The sequence below is a fragment of the Podarcis bocagei genome, assembly GCF_964188305.1.
Source record: "Podarcis bocagei genome assembly, chromosome: 1".
Classification (NCBI taxonomy): Eukaryota; Metazoa; Chordata; class Lepidosauria; order Squamata; family Lacertidae; genus Podarcis; species Podarcis bocagei.
The window spans coordinates 113,676,285-113,695,121 of record NC_138125.1 but is presented as its reverse complement, the minus strand read 5'-3'; the positions used below and the strand labels follow the sequence as shown (position 1 = coordinate 113,695,121).

General features: G+C 43.2%; 1 protein-coding gene across 2 annotated transcripts in view; it reads right to left on the bottom strand.

The window, feature by feature from the left end:
• The window catches only part of B3GALT1 (beta-1,3-galactosyltransferase 1), a 323,903-nt gene that overhangs the window by 123,014 nt on the left and 182,052 nt on the right, over nt 1-18,837 (bottom strand). The gene's annotated exons all lie outside the window — the stretch shown is intronic.

Below are 18,837 nucleotides of genomic sequence, written 5' to 3'. Positions count from 1 at the left end.
GTTGTTTGAACTGTCCATGGTGCTGAAGCCTACCCCAGCCAGCCTGTGTTGTGGACGATGTGTGAGAATTCCCATATATTTACCAAAAACTGAGGACCCTTTGCACTCTCGTTTGCAATTCAGGGGTTGTATTAATGGGCAGCAAAGAAGCAATTCCTAATGTGTCCAGCATGAGCGAGTGAGTGGGCTTGAATGCAGGAGATAGGGTAGATCATTTCAGCTTTGGTGAATAACATTAGCAGCATTCCAAGTTTGATTGCCACAGTGGTGCAGAAAACAGGAGGAAAATGTTGCAGATCCCAGACAATCAATTAGGAAATACTCTTCAAGCTGTGTAGGATTTATTGGCCCCAGTGACTTTAGTTTGATTTAGAATATTCCCCCCTCAAGAAAAGCAAAGCAAAACGAAACAAAACAACATACACCTAAAGAATACGGAATAAAAGGAAGAAAGGAAAGAAAATGCTGCAGACAAAATATTCTTTGAAGATTGATGCCTCCTGCTATTTTAAATAATTTAAATCAAGTCAAAACAGAGGCCCCAGGACCCTTAAGATCCTGAACAACATTTTTTACCAAAGCACTTCTTCAGTGGAAGCAGATCCTGCCTGCACGTTATAGTATATGATGAGGGGGCCTTTGAAGTCACTGTGCCTTGGACTGCAGCTGTTCCCAATTCCGCAGAGATAACTGACAGCTGCTTTCTGTTTCTGTTTTAACTTTTTCTACTGACAGGCAGCTTCAATTAAGGGTCACAGTAAAATCAGAAACACAATTAAAATGGCCGAAACAACTGATGTTCCAATAGTTTCAGACTGGAAGAGCTGGCATTAACACACATAAAAATGAGGTGGTGTTTTGTTTTTGTTTTTTAAAATAATAATAACAACAAAATGTTCCATGATATCTTCAGGTATATATTTTGGGCTGCCCTCCTTTACCCAGACATAGGTTTTCTGCCTTCTCCAGCTAGGGAGACTGCAGGTAATGTTTGTTCTATATATTATTGCACAACACCCAGTGTTAATCAACTTCACCATCATCAGTGATTGTCTTCTGCAGGAAAGAGAATTCTATCTTTTGGCAGAAACTAAAGAGAATATAGAAAATTGCATGACTTGAGGAAAGGAATACATCATCATCAACAACCGAAAAACGACGACGACAACATCCAGACTAAATTAGTCAAACTTAAGTTTCCTTGAAATCAATGGAAAAAAATATTATAAATTGGCTTAGGTTGCCATTCGAACCTCATTTACTTGGTAGTAAGTCCCACTGAATCCAGTAGGGAGGGGGTTCCCAAACGCTGATCTATGAGCTTCATTCAGGTGATCGATGGTGTGTCTGTGGATTTGTGGTTGAAGATAGGAGATTGCATATCCATTGCATTCAGCAGTGTGATTTTAACTGTATTTTTATTGCTTATTTTATTTCTTATCATTCAAACTGCAATAAAATACAGTACACAGGAAATAAAAAGCAATAAAATACAATTAAAAATTATACAGCATTGTGCATTAAAATTGCTGCAACTGGCATAAAAGTCATTAAGTGGTCTGCCAAGACCCTTAGCAATTTTCAAGTGCTCTACAGGGAGGAAAAACATTTGGGAGCCACTGCAATAGGACTACTCAGTAAATATGGTTAGGATTGCACTGTTAGTTCCCACTGAAATCAATGGAACTTGAGTTTAATTAGTTGAGGGGGCAATCCAAACACAAAATCCACTGGGATGAGTGGAGTTTGGGGACAGGTGGGTCTCCAGCTGAACTGACTGATCCTGGGCTCAAGCAGAGTTATGTCAGCCAAAATCCCTCATCCTGGCTCAGCCAAAGATACACGGGCACAGGTGCTCCACCCAGGCTCAGCCACCACAAGCAAAGCCAGCTGAGCTGAAGACAGGATAAGTCCCAGAGAGTAGCATTCTGGAGGAGTGGCAAAGGAGTTGTGTCGTAGAGAGAGACTCCTGTTCCAAACTCCCTTCAGCTCAGTCACAGGATCTTAACAACCCAGGGGACGCTACACTGGAAGAGAGGGTGGTGTTAAATCAAACACTACCTTAAAGGCTTGCTTTTTCTCTGCCAGGCTCTGCCTGTTCCTGAATAGAGTTTGGAACACAGGAAAGTTACACTAGCATAATTTCCCAGAGCGGTTTAACAACCAACCCTTCTTCACTGGGAACTCTGGGACTTATAGCTTTGTGAGGGGTATAGGGGTCTCTTAACAACTCTCAGACCCTTTAAAAACTACACATCCCAGGATTCTTTGGGGGAAGCCATGTATGGTGTGGGTGTGACCACAGCCATGTGAACCAACCATCTACTCTTCCCAGCAGGGGCAGAGGAAGGGGGGGTGAGGTGGGGGGTGTCGGGATCTCTGCTCAGCCAAGCTGATAAAGCTCATCTTCCTCTGGCCGAGTCCTTCAGAATCGCCTCCGACGTGATTAACGACCTGAGCCTTTGATGAGGCCTCAGGCACATTCCCATCCAGCAGAGAATCAAAGCAGCACACGGAAGTGATGAGATTTATGGCTACATTGCAAAGAGTTTTATTTTCCTAACTACGCAGACAAAAAACTCTCTGTGAGAGCAGAGAGCAACTGAACAACAAAGGAACAGGAACAGGAACAGGAAACCACTAACGTCACATCCGTCTCCCGTGAGACTTCCAACAGCCTGGACTGTGTGGAATGTAAACAGAGTCTTGTGACTCCAAAGCACTGCTCAGTGGCAAACAGAAACTAACAGGGGGGTGGGCCGCCCTGAGTGTCACCACTGAAGGGGTGTGTGACAAAATGCAGGGCGGCACTCACCGTGGGGCCTGCAGCACACCTGTGCCATGCGTCTCTCCTGGGAGTGACGTGGTGGCTTGGCTGCCCCAGGCTCCGCGCTGCCCCAAAGAGTCTGCTCACTGCCTCCTCCCCCCAGCTGTAGGGCGGCTGAGTGGGAGGAGGCAGGCAGACTCCTCAGAGGTCCTGCGGAGTGTCCTGCCCCGGCTGGCCCTGCCCCTGGGCACAGGGCATGCGGCTGCTCCAGGCATCCAATCGGCTTGCTCCGCCGCTGCTTCCCCAGTACATTGAGCTTGCACACTTTCTCCTTCACACATTTCCCTCTTCTCCCCTCTGGCATGGCAAATTAGTTAAATTATCCTGCACAAACCAGCCTTCCAGTGCCAAGTGTTATTTTATATACATATATTTATGTATTGGCGAAAGAAATGTTTTGATGGGTTCTTCAAAGAATTATTAAAAATGACACAAAAACTGTGGTGCTAAATGAACAAATAGACCCATTCAAGGATTGCTCAGGTCAGAATCATGGCAGCGCAGTTTAATACAGCTTGAAAGGTTAATTTGTCTATTCCTTTTACTTCAGTGGTATTTTGTGGCCTTTCCCAAGCAATGATGGGCTTTTGTGTTGCAGGAGGGGGAAACGAAACAAAACAAAACAAAAACCCAGTTAGACTTGGACTTTGGAAAGAAGCACTTTATGTGTTCTTATTTTTCAACCAACCAAAAACCTTCTAAAATTAAGATAATTTTCTTCCTAGGAATGAGGGGGAAACAAGCTATCATGATTCATATTTGGGGAATTGCTCCCTGCTTTATTCTCCTGCCTTCTTTTCCTTTACAGAACACAATCTGGCCCAGGGGACAGTAAATCCTTTGACGTGATAGGAAATCACTAGCTGGCTGATCAGGTGGGATTGTCCAATCTGTAAGACAATGACTTAGGCAGATTTATTATTAAATAGTAGAAAAAAAGAGGAACAATTATAGGCCATTTCCATTAATATATCCCTGTAGGCCATAGATGTTTGCCGCTTATACTGTTCTATTGAATATCAATATCATTATAAGGAAATGACAGACATTGGTGGGGGGAAGAAACATTCATAAACTGTGTGGCAGTGGACAAATGCTGGAAAAGATTGAAGAGGCCTTCTTGTATATTATTTAAAACGATGATTCCTGGCTTGGCATTGAGGTTCAAATATGTCTCTCCCCCCACCCCCCCGCAAAACGTGCTTTTGCTAATCCTGATTTGGAAAGCAGCCAAAATGATTACTTCCTTGTGTCACAGCACAATAGATTTATTACAGCAGTGGTGATGCCGGATACTGGCTGGGATCCAAAGTATTATGAAGTTACACAGGGGGCTTTTCTGCTACCCCTTTTGGCAACAGCCCTCCCCCAAAAAGCCTATCCAGAGCAGCTTTAAGGGAGTGTGAAGGACTGCAAACATGGTGGTGGAGTATTGGCAACTCTCATGCAAAGGCATGCCTTCTGTTCGTATATAGCTTGGATCCAATCCATTGTTCTTTCTTGCTGGGAGCTACAGCTATCTTGAAAGAGGATGCAAATATTGTGCTTAGCTGCAAAAAGGCTTAGGAGATGGAAGAAGAGGAGGCATGACTGATGCATACCTGGGATCACCAGATTTTTGTAACTTCCCCTTGTTTTGAAGGATATCCAGAGGACACCAGTCTTTCAAATGCACTCTCTCTTTCCCATAGCAGTGGGAATTCTAACTATGCCTTTCACAGAGAATTGCCAGCTATGATTCTGCTCAGGATCGGCTGATATTGAAACCTTGAGAATGGATAAACACTGATAACACATTAAATCTAGGATACGAGCTACAATAGCTACAGGAAGTCAATTTGGCTTAATTGTCACACACACACACACACACACACACACACACACACACACACACACATGTCCCTTCCCCTGCTTATATATTGTTAATCACGTGAAGTTGGCTTCCATTCCATAATGTTCTTATATGCTCAAGTAATAAGCCAAGGGCAATTTCATCAAAAGTGGAGATGGTGGAGCTCCAGTTGTTAGGAGCTGGACCCTCTTGGTAGTTCTACCACCCTCAGAAGCTTGTGGGTAGCAGCCTGGGAGAAGGCATTCTCTGTTATGGAATTCCCTCCCCACAGAGGTGCATCTGGTACATTCATCATGTCATTTTTGAATTAGGCTGAAGGTGCACAACTTTACCAAGGCCTTATGCACACACAAACATTCTTTTGACTGGAATCCATTTTACGTTAACTCTTTTTTATATTGTAACCCGCTCTGGGACTTCATGGTGAAGGACAGATAAGACATCTACTAGACAACAACAACAACATCATGACATTCTCAGTTTCTCTGTAATGTTCAGTCTGTCTTTCATGGAGAATTTAAATAAGCCCAAGTTTTATTTTTAGTTGTTGTTGTTGCTTAGTTGTTTAGTCGTCTCTGACTCTTTGTGACCCCATGGACCAGAGCACGCCAGGCACTCCTGTCTTCCACTGCCTCCCGCAGTTTGGTCAAACTCATGCTGGTAGCTTCGAGAACACTGTCCAACCATCTCGTCCTCTGTCGTCCCCTTCTCCTTGTTTATTTTTAGTAGGCAACCATTACTGAATGCTATATATCATCAATATTCTGATGCAGCTTTTTGAGTCTGAACATTCTTGTCTGACAGAAAGCTCCTTTAACACATAATATTACTGGGAAGAGCAGCATATGCTGTAATAGTCCATTTACATCTCCTAATGTTTGAGGAATGTGGTTTTATATCATGCAGTGCTCTAAGATCCACTGGATTAAGGTATATAGCCATAGAGTATGAGGCGCACTTAAGTTATTTATTACGTTTTGCGTTTAGAGTTCCCATGTTTACATACACTGCATATTTATTGGTGGGGAAGGGGGAAGCACATTTCTGAGCCAGGAAATATTTTAAAGAATATTTCAACATAAAGAGATGCATGCATATGCTGTACATAGCTGTTCTAATTATATGAGGCTGGGAGAGTAATATGGTACGTCTTTGCATCTGTTTACATCAAACATACATCTGCAAAGAATGTGATGCTACAAACATGACCTTTCAGTGTACAGAAAATGCCGACTATTAAAGCAGGGCCAACTTTTGCTAATGCTCATTCCTTACTTAGCCTGGCGTTTTTCATTCCTTTTCCAGTTGTGACACCTCTCTCCTTCACTGCCCAAACCTAAATTGCAAGGTTCTTGGGAGCCATGTGCAAACAACACACAGGTAGAATTTAAGAACAGGGGGCCTCTGAACACATTCTTAGCCTAGGAATTCATCATCAGTACCAGAACTGAGCTGAGCTCACAGCCCAAAGCCCACCCATGGCTAGCTTTCTTCATTTCAGCAGCCCAGTTTAGGTGGGAAAAGTCTGTTTGTTGTTGCTATTGTACAACAATTGGGAGTCAGAACCCCTTGATTATCTATTACCCAGAGATCTACAAGTAGATCCTGATCTACCTTCTTCCCACCTCTGCTCTCCTTTCCAAAGAGCAATGGAGCTGTTGGTGGTTGGGCCAGGTACAAGTTGCTGATTATTCTTTCTCAATATTGTTTTTTTATCCCAGGATAATTTTTGCACCAGGAATGGGGAAACTGCTATCCTCCAAATGTTATTGAACAAACTTCTCATCATCCAGGACTGCTATCCATGTTGGCTGGGTCTGATGGGAGTTGGGAGTCGTCAACAAGAACAACAACAGCTATACAGGGCTGCCTTCAGATATCTTCTAAAAGTTGTCTAGTTATTTATCTCCTTGACATCTTTCATGGGGGGATGCCACTACCGAGAAGGCCCTCTGCCTGGTTCCCCATAACTTCACGTTTTGCAGTGAGTGAACTGCCAGAAAGCCCTCACAGCTGGACCCTCAGTGTCTGGGCTGAATGATGGGGGTGGAGATGCTCTTTCAGGTATACAGGGCTGGGGTCATTTAGGGCTTTAAAGGTCAGTCCCAGGTCCCTCATTTCTGCTCTATACCATAACTAGGCAGCCTGTCTACAGAAATGTGTCCATAAGTAATTTCACCAAGCAGGAAACTGACAAATTGAGTAAGGAGTGGAGAATCTCTTACTTATACTGTCAAATGTAAGCATTAGCAGTACATAGATCTTTTTCCTAAGAAGGAGAATGAAAGAAGAAATATGCAATATTCAGTACGATCATGCAATATTAAACATTATAGAGCTGTGGCCAAGTATAGCACTTTTATGGGTTTAAATTTTTATACCTATATCTCTCATCATTCACAATTTCCTTGGCATTTCTTAATCCCAAATTCTCATTGCCCCTCAGACACATGTAATATGTTATCAAAATATTAATAGTCCATTTCTTTCCATTACAGTCTTTCTTGGAACTCAAAGGCGTTTTCTTAGATCCAGAAGTTGTGAAATGTAGTGGGGAGCATTGCAGGTCACAAGTTCTTTTAGAGATTCAGAAATAAATCAAGCATTTGAGAAACAGGTTTATGAAACTTCCCTTGAATTCATTGCGGAACTAGAGATTGACATACACACAACTTCTCTTTTTGCTGCCCCAAAGCGATGCAGCAGTGCCTTGAACTTCTAAGCATACAAGCTTGATTCATACACCATCCATGCAACACAGCTGCTGTCTCACAATAACTGCATTTTATACCACTCTAATAATGTATAAAACAGCATTAGCAGCTTGTGGAGTGGGATGGAGCCAAGCTCCTAGCAGCAACATGGTTGAGGAACCTGGACAGGCCTAGGAAAGGTCTGAAGCTCAGGGAGAGAGCATCTGCTTCGCATGCAGAGGATCCCAGGTTCAATTCCTGGCAACTCCAGGCAGGGCAGGGCAGGACTCCTGTCTGAAACCTTGGAAAGCCACCGCCAGCCAATGCGGATGATACCGACCATGGTGAGAGGAGTTCCCTATCAGGACAGACTTTGCTCGTGTGCTCAAGACATTGATTCCATAAAACATATTTTGTTGCACTGTGCAAAATATGAGTAAGCCAGGGCTGAACTGATACTACCCTTGCTGGTACCTTCCCCGGGAAAATCAGAGGCTCACTATGTCAGGTTCCTATTGGAAGACCGGACAAATGCTAGAACATTAGCAGTGGCAAAGTTTTTATCGGTGGTTGCAAGAACCAATGATCCCTATACAGTGGTACCTCGGGTTAAATACTTAATTCGTTCCGGAGGTCCGTTCTTAACCTGAAACTGTTCTTAACCTGAAGCACCACTTTAGCTAATGGGGCCTCCCGCTGCTGCTGGAGCTCAATTTCTGTTCTCATCCTGAAGCATAGTTCTTAACCTGAAGCACTATTTCTGGGTTAGCAGAGTCTGTCAGGTATGAAGCATATGTAACCTGAAGTGTATGTAACCTGAGGTACCACTGTATGCTGTACAAAATGCTTGTTTAACCTGGAGGTAGGCTGTATGAACTGTGCATTGCTTTGTAACAATTTGTTGGGTCTCTGGACCGTAATAAAGATTGTTGTTGTTGTTTGTTGTTGTTGTTGTTGATACTGACCATGGAAGAATGGTCTAAGGTAGCTTCCTGCATTGCTGTGTTTGGGATGGGGCAGGTGGCAGTATGTGCACCAGTAGAGCCAATCTAGCATTCTCATCAGCGCACCTGCCCAGTCCTGGCATCACCACCACCCTGCCCTGCCCCAGCCCTGCTCAGGTAAGGTACGGCAATGCCATTGTTGGCAGGACAACTCCAAGGTTTTGTCCCTCCACCTAGGCCAGTACTGGAAAACGGGGAAGTTTCATGGAAGGTGAAAATACCATAGGAAGTTCCTCTGTTGTGCAATCTTGTAGCACTTAAACACCACAGTTCCACATTATTCTTTCCACCATTCCACGCATTGCTCTGAACGCCACACAGAACACAGCCACAGAAGGCCTAAGATATGGGGGATCTGAAGTAAGAGTATGACAAATGGAGGGTGGCATTCAATGCAAGTTTTATTCAGAGTAGACCCATCAATACGACTCATTTAGGTTAATTAATTTCAGCGGGTCTGCTCAAATTAGCTGAAGGCCACCTGAACTCTCCACCACCAAATGGTAAAAATGTAACTAAAGATTTGACAGTTTGCTGTCCTTTCTTAGTACAGTGGTGCCTCTGGTTGTGAATGGGATCCATTCCGGAGGCCCATTCGCAACGTGAAAAGCCCACAACCTGAAGTGCCGTATCTGCGCAGGTGCGAGGCGCGATTTGGTGCTTGTGCGCATGCGCGAAGCACGATTTAACGCTACTGCACATGTGTGAGCGGCGAAACCTGAAAGTAACCTTTTCCGGCTCGCCATGGGACGTAACATGAAGCAAACGTCACATGAGGTATGACTGTACCCTCAAAAGCTACCATCTTCTACCTAAACCACAGGGTCAGCTCTGATTACCGAGACCTGAGGATTCAGCAACTATGCCCCTCAGCAGATGCCCCTACAATCCTTTAAACCACCATTTCCTTTGACACATTTCTGGCATGCTGCAGCATTTGATTTGCTAATATTCATTCTGGCTTTATGTAGAACTTGAAGTACCAAAGCCTCTTGGTGTGTGTCTGTGTGTGATATTGCACAAAGGAGTCCAAAAATGTGCAACCCCTTACTGACCTGGCTGTGGGTGATTTTAAGCTTGCTTATTTTGTCCATTTCTAGAAAATCTGTTTACTATACTGGGCATTTGTTCTCTCTCTCCTTGCTAAATAATGGTTTCTATATTACTGAGAATAAATAGCACTGGGACAGCATTTCCTTCATTTCAGAATGCTTTGCTTCTCTATCTTTATACTGATCTTGTATGCATTTACCACTGGAGTAAGGGAAATTAAGCTGTAAGAGGTCACAAAGCAAAATACCTTGCCTCCTTGTTGCATTTCCTCTGTGCTTCGCCCATCAGCTCTGTTCCCTCGGTGTTATCAAACAGCTCCTCATTTCTTTGTTTGTGGGTGTTCACACAGCGATGCGGAAGAGGAAGCTTTGCAATTATAACACCACAACAAAACATTGGCAGGAGACTCAGGCAGCTGAAATGACTTCTTAAGAATCTCCTCAAGAAGGTACCCTGGAGCATCTAAGCATTCAAGGCAGCAGCATGCATTTGAAATATATATTTCATACACAGGCTGCATGAGGGTGTATCATCAGCCGAAAGTCAGAGAGTGTCTAACAATCATGTCACTGATAGTTCAAGGCTTCTTTCTGATAAGAGGTAATCCCAGCTTATATGAAAAGGGAGCAGTGCAGCGATTCAACGAACAAATGTTGTACTTCAAACCATTAGAGGAATAATAATAGGTCTTCTTCAAAGGCTTGGCAGTTGGCATCAGGAGAAACCCGCTGTGAGCTGTCCCTGCAACAAATGACTCACATTTGGACAATGTGAAAAGTACTGACCTCCATGGAAAAGTATTGGTTTTTGAGGTGATACAGATCTCTCTGCGAGGTTAAGCAACAAGGACTGTTGTATACATGGCTAGGTAAAGTTTTCCAATTTAGCATCTCTTGAAGATGATGATTCCCCCCCTAGCACAGCTTCTGAAATAAATCTGCAACTTTTAAAATATAAAAACTGCATAGTTCTCTCTCTTTCTCTCTCTGCCCTCCCCAGTTTTCCACCTATCCAAGAATCAGACAGAGCCTCATTTGAATGTCTGCACCTCCTCCCACAATCTGCCTCAAGACTCTTCAAAGAGACTCACATGACAGCTACTAGGAGTGTGATGCCACAGGAAGGCTACTAGGAACACCATGTGCAGCATCCTGAAATGACACAGCGTGGCACCGTGCTGAATGATTGCCATTTCCCACATCACAAAGTCTTAGAAGTAAAGGTAATCCTTAGCGACCGTAGTTTTTTCTTTTCTTTTCAACTCCACAGAAAAACAGGCAGAAGTGGCCGTCTGTGGTGTGTCTGACCCACTGTGTGGAAGCTGATCACTCCTTGAGCTTGACGAGAAGCAACTTTTCATTTTACCTGCTCCACTAAAAACATGTACAATTATTGCACATGATTTGCATGATTACAAACATTATTATATCCAGTGCTATTTTTCCTAGATACTCACCATGAAGGCCTCCCTTGTTCTCTTAGAATGGCAATGGTGCCCAACCTGAGTTTGGGCTGGGAAAAAAGCCCTGATTATGACTATAATATTATATGCATGTTGTACACATACACACTCTAGGTTTCCTACAGTAACCAATGCATTATCAGATACATATTACAACACATATTAACACATTGAAATATCTATGCATGAATACTTGTAATTTTATGCTGCAGAAGTATAGTACTACATGGGACTAGACTCTTTTTATGTATTATATATACAACATACTTTTTTGTTGCATATACTTAGTTGGACTGGTTTTTATGTGTGTGTTTTTTAAAAAAAAGCTTGACAAAGCATAAGCAATTTGGACATAAGCAGGTCTTTGAAGCAAGATGTAGTCCGATCCAGGGATTGGTCAGAACCACCAAATTCTGTGCAAAAAGTTGCATGCATTTAAGGCACATTCCCCTGCAAAAGAATGTGCAGTTTATCCCATCACAGAGCTAAAATTCCCAACATGCTTAAAAACACACAGTTCCCAAGATTCTGTGTGTTTGTGTGTGCGTGCGCACACACACACATTTTAAATGTATGTTGTGCATGCAGCTTATTATGAGGTGAAAACAGATTGCTCCTCCACCCTTATCTCCCCCCCCCACCCGCCCCATGCTGGTCCTGCTCCCAACTTCACAGCAAGCTGAAGTCATCACAATGCCAATGGGGAAAGCAACTGTGCCACAGAGGTTTATGTTGACTGCTAACAAATGGTAACTTATCCCAGTGGGCACACATCCACGTAGAGCACCAGGCTGAATTTACATGGCAGTTGACTCCATTCCCCTGTTAATTTTGGCCCTATATTTGAGCTTTCACACAATGTGAAAGTCACTTCCAGAAATATAATGGAATATGCTGCCATGCTGCACCTCAAGCACAGCGATTCTACATACCTGGAAGCAGGTAATCCGTTCTTTGCAATAGGCTTCATGGGGGAATGGGGGAATTGGCCCCAGTTTCCTGTGCAGCAAGAAGCATACACCGAATACTTGCATTTTTACTGCCTGTTTTAAATAACAAAATAACCTTTTTCCATAATTTGGTTTATGTGCAGCCTGACCTATGAGGTTGTATTTATGTGTGCGCTGATTGACACATATTCATTTTTTGTTTGTTTTCTCCCCTCAATCCCTCTCAGTACATATGCGGGTCCCTCAGCGCTTTGGAAAGTTCTGCTGTTAATGATTATATATGAAGACATTTTTATCAGCTGTCTTCGAGTAACGTGGCAAGAGAAGGCAATCCATCAGCACTCCACTTGCGCTATCTTTCACATTAAGCAATCTGTTAAGCAGCCATTTCCATGCAGAGTAGGGTGGATTTTATTATTTCCGAGGACTGCAAATGACTTCAGAGGCTCCCAATCTGGAGCATTCGTGACGGCAGATGCAGCAATAACTGTGAAATGGCAAGGCAAATATTTTAATAATGTAAACTCCAGAGTTTCACCACGATGGGAGTACCACTCAGCAGCTAACACTTTAATAGTCTGTCCTAAGGGCAATTCAGATTTCTCTCCCCCGCCAACCCCCGGATTGTTTTGAAAGAGAAGACAACAAAGCACTCTCCCAGATGTACTAAGGCCAGATATAGATGTTATGGAAGAGGCTGCTTCTCGGCCTGTTTCTGACACTATTTTTTAAAAAAATAAGTTTAGCTAAAAAATGTATACGCTACCTGGAAAGGAGAAGCCTTAGACCAGGGGTGTCCAACTTCCAAGAGACTGCAATCTACTCCCACTATAAATAAACTGGCAATGATCTACCCATTGGATTGGCCAAAGTTGTTGAGCTTTTTTGGGAAGGGTGAGCCAAAGTTTTTGGTCGATCGATGGGAAGCGGGGGTCAAAGACCTATTGCTTTTTCTACAGCAGGCCTGTCTCCAGTGTTTTAGAGCTGCCCAATCAGCATGGAAGGGGTTAGGGTTAGGGTTGCATGCTCCAACGCTAAGCTTTTAGGAACACTGAAAAACAGAATATGCTTCAGTGTCAAAAGAATTATGTACAGCTTCTGTTACATACCATGGAACTTCATGGAAAACACAACTTAAGTCACTCCAAAAAAAGGTATTGGAACCCTCAAAATCATTTGCCCATGCACAGAAAAGAATAGATCTAGCTGAAAGGCAACACATGGCCATCTGTACTGATCATGGCAACATATCCCTAATTATTATTCTTGCATAATTGTAAGATTTCTGAATAATCTTAGAAAGTTGTATCATCTTAGAAGGGGTGTGGCAGTGACTATCATGAAGGGACTCTTCTGAATTTGTCACTACATTACCATGAAGGGGGATAAACTGTAGTGGAAGGGCACAGATGTCTCCATTTGATCCTACTTGCAGAAAGGGGTGCAGGTGGCACTGTGGTCTAAACCACTGAGCCACTTGGGCTTGCCAATCAGAAGGTTGGCGGTTCGAATCCCTGTGATGGAGTGAGCTCCCGTTGCTCTGTCCCAGCTCCTGCCAACCTAGCAGTTCAAAAGTACACAAGTGCAAGTAAATGGGTACAGCTGCGGTGGGAAGGTAAACTGTGTTTCCGTGCACTCTGGTTTCCATCATGGTGTTCCATTGTGCCAGAAGCAGTTTAGTCATGCTGGCCACATGACCCGGAAAGCTGTCTGTGGACAAACGCCGGCTCCCTCGGCCTGAAAGCGAGAGGAGCACTGCAACCCCATAGTCGCCTTTGACTGGACTTAACCGTCCAGGGGTCCTTTACCTTTTCACCTTACTCGCAGAAAGCTCAGCTCTAAAAATGGGTGTGCCTGGGAGGGCACTGAACTAATCAAGGTGCCATGATAAAACCTGGAGGTAGGATGGTGACTTGTAGCCCTACTTGGAATTGATAGGAGGGCAGATCTAGAAACAAAGCAAGAAATTAGGAGAGCATGAGCGATGTGTGTGTGTGTGTGTGTGTGTGAGAGAGAGAGAGAGAGAGAGAGAGAGAGAGCATGTAAAGGACAGAAGTCAATAGACTAATAGAACTTCGACAAAAGATGTGTTAAATTAGGAAGTAGGGAGAGGATAAAACTTTGCTCAAGGGGATTGAGTTTCATGTCTGAGAGAGCCTGAAGAATAAAGGCTGAGAGTTAAAATGTTGGGTACTGAGTTATAAATTAAGCAGCTCAGTGGAGTTAGGAAATTGGTTTTGACTTTGCATCTGTGGCAAGCCTCCCCAAGGCATCTGTGGGACTCTATTCCTTTGGGGCATTCTCACCAAGCAGAAGCTGAGTGAGAGGACTGATCAGGTATTCTGAGAAGCTGCTACTGCAAATGCGTAACACGGCCCGTTTTCAAAAAGAACCTCAAGGCAGCAAACAAATACAAACATCACTATGACATTCACATACATCATAATCACCATTCCAAACCCCACCATAAATCAAAATTATTAATAGTGAGAACAAAACTAGAACGAGGAATTTCAAAATAGCCACTAGAACTATCTCATCATAGAAAAACCAGAAAAAGAAAAACAGTTCAGTTTTCTTTTTAGAAAACTAACACAGGAATCTCAGTTGAAGGCCTCTTTAAACAACCAGGTTTTCACCAGCTGCCTAAAACACTACAGTGGTCTGAAGCAGCTCCCCTGATAAGGTGCCATGGTAGAAAAGACAGCCATGAACACTTGCCTTTACATTGTCAAAAAGTTCTTCCAGATATTTAGTCAGAATCTCCCTTCTTGTAACTTGAAGCCCTTGGTTTGGCTCTTACTGTCTAGAAGAGGAGAAAACAAGTTTGTTCTATTTTCTTTGTGATGCCCCTTTAGATATTTGAAGGGGACTATCGTATCTTCTCTCAGTCTCCTCTTTTCCAGGCTAAACATACCCAACTCTCTCATAAGGCTTGGTCAGCCCCCGCTGCACACATTCCAGCTTGCCAATATCCTCCTTAAATTGTGGCACCCAGAACTGGACACAATATTCCAGATGTGGTCTGATCACCACCCTAGATGCAAATACCAACTTTTTTAAAAAAGATAATTTATTACGGTCAAAGACCAGCTCACAATAAAAACAGCATTCATAAAGATAAAATATACCATCAGAGCAGATTGCAGCAATAGCTCATGAGTTAAAATTGAGATATATACATGCACCCGTACAACTGAGATTTGGGCTACCATAAAAATTGACCCTGAGGCGCCCCAAAGGGAGACTTCAACATTTCCCTAGTAAGCTATTTTATTCTAGAGGATGATCTGTGCCTAAAAATCTGGGCGCAGAATCTGGCTACCAGCCAGGTTTTTTTCTCGTGATCTTTGCCTAAGAGGAGAGAATTAAGATTAGACTTGTCTGAAAGATCGGCGAGCCTCTTCAGCAAAGGATCAATGGTGTCTCTGCAAATCTCAACATAAAAAGGACATCTAAAAAATATATGTTCGGGGCTTCCTATTTCCCCTAGGCGCAAAGTCTCTGTGTGTACGGGACTCTTCTAGAGGAGCCTTCCAGAACCGGTGAGGGCAAGGCCGAGCTTCTAGCAAGAGTGAAAGCCCTTCTTGCGTTTCTGGATGCGATGCGAATACCAACATGAGAGTGGCACCACTGACAGGAAAACAGGGAAGGGGAGCGGGAAAATGACTACCCCTTGTTCCTTCTCTTGCATTGACTATTTGCTACCCACAACATGAAAAGAAAAAAAAATGGATAACAATTGAAATACAGATCACATTTAAGGCTGCTTTGCATTCATCACATCATGACGGCAGCATCAAATGGTAATCTCCATGTGTGAATGGACAGGTTGATCATTGGTGGCCCTTCCACACTGCCTATCACCACTGCAGCGGTGCTGTTCAGTGGAGTCAGTTCACACACACAGTTGAAAATCAACCAGTGTGGAACAGTGCAGAAGCAAGTGTAGACTGACCCTGTCAGAAAAGTAGGCCCATCAGCATGGAGACAGATGCTCCGATTCTTTGTCAAAATTGCACATGATGCTTGGTTGTATCAAGTTGGAAGGCTGGCCATTATAAATTGCTGAGAATTATGTTAGGTGTTCAGTTTAATTGGACAACAACCCATTTTCTCAGATATTTGGGTGGCATTCATTATGAGATCACCAGGACCAGAATCCCTCTCCCCCTTGCCAGTCAAATGCTAGAGTGTATTTGTTACCCAGCTTTTCACATAATATAATAGGAGCCAGAAAATTTTCAAAAATCCCAATAGAGTTATTTATCTAACTCACACAGGAAATGGACGTGTGTCACACATCACACTTGATGAGCCATTTAAGTGAGTTATGGGGAGAGGCTGATAGATACTCCAGGAGGGCTGATAATATTCTAGCATGTATCTCTGTCACTCTTCGTTCCTTACCTTAAAGTGCATGTACTTTATTGGAACAGAAATTTTGGAACAGAAATCCATCACATCCTGAACTTACTTTTTTAATTGGAAGCAAATATCATTGAAACAAGTAAAGCTTCCAAGTAAATAGGTTTAACTTGGACTGTAAGTCAGCTTCGCAAAGTGAACTTTGATAGCACAAACTTTCCTAAGTATGGGGTTTTTTTCTTTGAAAAAGAAAGGGTGTATGTGTGGTTGATTTCATTTAGACACCGAGGTGCAGTATGGGTGGGTGGGTGGGTGGGGAGAGACCAAAATAGCCCAGAGTTCTGAGAGAAATCTTATCCAAAAGACAAGAATGCTCGGGGCAAACAGAACTTCCCTTTTGGGTAGGCTCCAGGTTTTGATCAAGCTATTCATCCCCTGCACTGATCGGTCTGGTCCTCCTTCACTTAAGCCAAGTGATGCAGCCCTTCCTCATCACTTTATGTATGTTCTGATTCCAATCACTTTTTGAGCCAAACCACTGAAGTCTGCATGGCTTCCTTCCTTCCTCCCCCACTGCCTCTCTGTTACAAGGGCAGATTCTGCTGCCAAAGCTGGAGCAGGCAATTGATTACCAACTAGCCTTATCATGGAACAAAAGGGCATCCCACTGCACTGCACAGCTGGCATCAGGAAAGCAGAGTCTGCTTGTTTGGATCAGCACTACATTTCCATTTTGCCAGGACGTTGTACTACCAAGAGTATGCAGTGGAAACTGTCTGTTCAAGTCTCTTCTTCCAGGGGCAAAATCAATTTTATAGGTGTACATAAGAGCATAGCAACCAGTTGCATTTAACAGAATCAGACCATTGGTCCACCCAGCTTTGTATGCCTAGACAAACCAGCAGTGGCTCTCCAGAATTTTCAGATATTCCAAGCCCTACCTAGACATGCCGAGAATTGAACTTCTGCATGCAAAACAGATGTTCTACCATAGAGCTTTGGTCCTTCTCCCTATGTGAAAAATTCGACATTGGCCTTGTGGATTCTTTTCTGAATATACACCTGGCACCTCAAAATGTGCATCCCTCAAAGGCTGCCTGCGTATTTTGCAGTCCTCAGGTATTTACTCCCCAAATGTTAACGCTCTCCAAATGTTTGCCCATCAGTTCAGAAACGCTTGTTTGCTATTCAAAATTTGATCGCAGACTCTTTTCCGTTTTACTATTATTTATCATTTCTGCGCATTTAGGCTGCAGTCCTTCACACTGTGGACACAGAGAGCAGGGCACGAAGTAGCTCACATCGAGATCTGCTGCAGCTCTTACCTTCTCTGCAAAAACCTCTGTGTGGGATGCATACCTGGTACAGTAGGCGTGCCTCAGTGCAACTTGGCAGTTAAATCTGGGTCCCACACTTACCTAAGAGTATCCAGCCAATTGCTTGTCACCAGGCAGTGACATATCCCCCCCCCCGAAGATGTAGCACTGTTTATCTAAGAGGCCATTTCACACATTGCAATAGTACACTTGCCAGAGGGGTTGGGGTCGGCCAAAGTATTGTTCCCTGAGAAGGGCAGCAGTAAGAAAAGAAGCGTTTGCCACACTCACAGTTTAAAACAATCACACAAAATAATGGCAGAAACATTATTGTCTTAATAGAAAAGCACAGTGCACGTGTTAAATAAATCAAGGCCATATTCATGCCAGTCATTTAAAACACTATGCTATTACTTTAAACCAGGCATGTCCAAAGTCTGTGTTATCTGCCCCTGTGGCAGTTTGTTTATTGGCATCAAATCCTTTAAAAAGCTCAACAACTTTGGTCGACCCTCACGCATGTTCACTTCATCAAATCTGGCCCTCTTTAAACAGTCATGGCTTTCTCCATGACTCCTGGGAATCCTGGGAACTACTGTTGGTTTAAATGTGCCTTAAAAGTGTGGGTGAATGTGGCCTACACGTTATATTCAATTCTATCTATCTATCTATTTATCTATCTATCTATCTATCTATCTATCTATCTATCTATCTATTGGGTTTATATACTGCCCTATACCTGGAGGTCTCAGGGTGTTTCACAGAACAAAATCAGAATACAAAACCACAAATATATAATCAAAATAAAAACAACAACCCAATAACCCCACCAAACCACATTTTGAAAGGGTATAGGAAGTCAATCAAATCAACCAAAGGCCTGGTTAAAAAGGAGTGTTTTTGCCTGCCACCTAAAGGTGTACAATGAAGGTGCCAGGTGAACTTCCCTGGGGTGAGCATTCCACAGACAGGGAGCCACTGCAGAGAAGGCCCGTTGACATCATTGTAAGTTTCTTTAAAAAGTCATTAGCATTGGCATGCAAATTTCTCCTTACACAGTTTCCCCTAATTTTTTTGCTAACTAGTTTCCCCTAACATAATGCATTTTTGTTATGCTCTTTTAATCAATATATGCATTTACATGAACACTTTGCCCTAATGGATGCATTCTCTGTGCACATGAGTTGGTTGGAGAAAATAAATGCACACAGGGGCACAATTTCTCCAAAGATACAGAATTTTGTATATTACGTTGGAAAATCACTTTGCAAAATTCAGGGAGATGACAAGAGAAGGATGGATGTTTTGGTTT